We start from the raw sequence: 3,525 nt of genomic DNA, 5'->3' as shown, positions 1-3,525 counted from the left end.
CTATATTTGTATGAATAATTAGTTGAAATTCAAAAACCTGCTTGAGTGCTATTTTCACTAAGTGTTAATTATCCCCCTGTAAATACAAACTTAATCGTCTCTATATGCCTACTTTAATATTGGTCAAAACACACAATACTGGAGGAGATCAGCGAGTCAGGTAGCATCTGGGGAGGGAACGGACAAGGGGGTGTTTTGGGGTCAGGACCCTTCAGTCAGATAGACCCCAACCCGTAACGTCCATTGCCTCCCCTAATGCCGCATGACTGGTGAGTATTTCGTCCAGGATTCCAGCAAATGCATTCTCTTGTCTTCATTTGATATGGCAAACGGCCTACCGAAGTGTGCCATTGTAATTTCATTTCCGTGCAGTTTCTGACTGTCATTTATCCATGTTCTCCAGTAATGTTGAATTGCTCCGTCACTTCGACTTTTCCTGACTTTATTCATTTGGTTTTCAAATCATTATAACACGAGTGCTTATTCGCAACCTTGCTTTATGTATCCTCTAACGTTTTAGTCTTGTAGAGTCTAAATTATTTTGAGACAAGGCATCATCACCACCCAACTCTTCATGATTTTATGCTCTGAGAGTGATAAATGCACACAATGCTGAAATGAAATGAAATGAAATGATTCAATTTATTGTCATTGTCAGTGTACAGTACAGAGACAACGAAATGCATTTTTAGCATCTCCCTTGAAAGGGAGACACAGGGCGTCGCGGTGTGCCCGCGCCTGCCGCCGTACATTCCATTACAGGCAAAGGTGGGTGAAGTGTCTTGCCCAAGGACACAACGACAGTATGCACTCCAAGCGGGATTTGAACCGGCTACCTTCCGGTTGCCAGCTGAACTCTTAGCCCATTGTGCTATCTGTCGCCTGAAGTCGTGGGGTAATCACAGGACCATGGCACTTGATGACCTCTAGACCCGTGTTTTACTGTTTTTATTATATTGCCTGATATCCCTTTAGTTTATTCCATTCTGAAGCAATATGTCGCTCAAATTCATATTATTTTTGCATTTTTCACATTTGCATTAACCCAGTAATCTAATGTTTATCCAGAATTAAATAACAAATTTAAACTTGCAAATTTTGTCAAAAATGTAGTGCATTTTTCAAGATTAAAGCTTCTTGCTCAGTAAGAATTTCCTTTCAAAATATGAAATGGGTTGAAGACGACCAATGTATTTTTGTAACCACTCCTAAAGCTACCGTTACTCAGAGAAAGTTTCACAATGGATTTTTACCGAAGTGTCCCAAATAATAACGGATTGATAAACTTGTTGTGAAGTTGATGCTATGCAAGGTAAAATGATCAGTGTGTGTTGTATGCAGTACCAACTTTGAGATTTGAGAATAAGTTGCTTCATGAAAATGTGTTGATGTAGTTCAAGTTCACATTTATTGTTACATGCACCAATTGGTACAGTGAAATTTGAGTTACCATACAGCCAAACGAATAAAAAGAACACAATACACAATTGAATTTAACATAAACATCCACCACAGTGGAATCAACATTTCTCACTGTGATGGAAGGCAATAAAGTTCAGTCATATTCCTCTTTGTACATCCATGGTTGGGGCTACGGGTGGCCCGATGTACAGGCCCTCTCGCCGGGATGATCGAAACTCCGGAGTCGGAACTGACTGGAGCACACTCTGCGGCTTGGAGTTTCCGAATCGACCACTTCTTACCGGACCGAGCTTCCGCAGTCCACAGGCCAAGCTGGGGGGAGCTCCAACACTGGCGATCCTCGGCAAAAGGCCACCGCGATGTTTAAGTCCGCGCCGCGTCCACGGCTAGAAGCTCCGCAGACCACAGCTCCACAATGTTAAAGTCAACAGGCTGGACGGGGATCCAACACTGGCGATCCTCGACGAGGATCCCAGGCTCCGCGATGATAATTCAGATTTGGTGACATTTTTCTACACTGCAGCAGATGGACTGATGAGCAGAATCAAAAGATTGAAAACAAAAAAATACCTGCAGATCTAAAAAAATTAGGTGCTGGAAATCTAAAATAAATGTTTTAAATTCAGTTCAGGCAGCATTTATGAAAAGTGAAACAGGTAATGTTTGAGGTCAGGGACCTGTCATTGGAAATGTAAACTTTGTTTCTCTAGCCAGAAATATTAGAATTATTTGAATATCAATATTTTGTTAAGAGCTTCCATTTGGAGACTGGTTTTACCACAATGAAACCCATTTAAAAAATGTAATTAAAAATCACAATTACATGAGAGCTTAGTTCTTTTTATTGATAAAGCTATTGAAATCAATGCCTCTACTTGCTTAGAAGATTGAGGAAATTAGATATGTCAATGAATAGTCTCTTGAGCATCTATACGTCCATGGCAAAGGACATATTGACTGGTTGCATGAAAGCCTGGTTCGGCAGCTCGAATACTCAGGGATGAAGGAGATTACAAACAGTGGTAGACATCGCCAGGTTCATCGGGTACTGTCATCCCTACCATTGAAGGGATCAATAGGAGTCGCTGTCTCAAAAAAGCATCATCAAAGACCTCACACTACTCCAGCTATGCTTTTATTTCACTCCTGCCGTCGGGAAGAGGTATAGGAGTCTGAAAACCGTGATCTCCAGGTTCAAGAACAGTTTCTCACCACCAACCGTCAGGCCCTTGAACACTACAAACACCAACTAAACTGAAATATAAAGTGTTCAAGAACGAACTGCAGATGCTGGAAAATCGGAGGTAGACAAAAATGCTGGAGAAACTCAGCGGGTGCGGCAGCATCTATGGAGCGAAGGAAATAGGCAACGTTTCGGGCCGAAACCCTTCACCAGAAATATAAAGTGCCTTGGTTGTACTAAGGACTTTGGAGATTTTGCACTAATATTGGGGTTTATAATTTATTGAATTATTTTGCTTATTATGTCATTTATGAGTATTGTGTTTGTTGACCTGTATGCTGCTACAAGTAAGTAAGAATTTAATTATTCAATTTTCAGTACATATAACAATTAAACATTATTGAGTTTCGACTTGAAATAATGTTCAAAATTCCAATATACATTGCATGAAGATATAAACCTCCCCATTAGGTGGCAATGTAACAACATAATTGAATAGTTTTCCAATGGTGTTTTATTTGTCAAATATGCAACTACACAGTGAAATTCTCTTTGCATATATTACATACATTATTGGCGCTATTATAAAGTCCAAAGTGCGGTCGGTCTGTGCACTCGATGTACTGGAGCAGTTCCCGTGAACCGACGTCCCTCTCCTCTACGGCCTGGCCATCTTTATGTCCTTGGGGTGGGTGAGGGGGCTCCTGCAGCCGATCTTGAAGACGTTGCAGGCAAAATCTCAATTCACACTCCTACTGGCCCACTCCTAGTGCCCGACGTCTCCAGCTCCCTCCTAGTTACGCCATCCTATGAGCCTTTGGGTGGGTTACTGATCCTGCCGACTTAGGGCGGGCACCGCAGCCCCACGGTACACCAGGAAGGTCTCCTGCCCGCGGCACCTCGGGCTTCTATTCTAGGAT

Source organism: Leucoraja erinacea, chromosome 3, assembly GCF_028641065.1.
Source record: "Leucoraja erinacea ecotype New England chromosome 3, Leri_hhj_1, whole genome shotgun sequence".
In the NCBI taxonomy this organism is placed as follows: Eukaryota; Metazoa; Chordata; class Chondrichthyes; order Rajiformes; family Rajidae; genus Leucoraja; species Leucoraja erinaceus.
Note: the sequence above shows the minus strand (reverse complement) of the source record.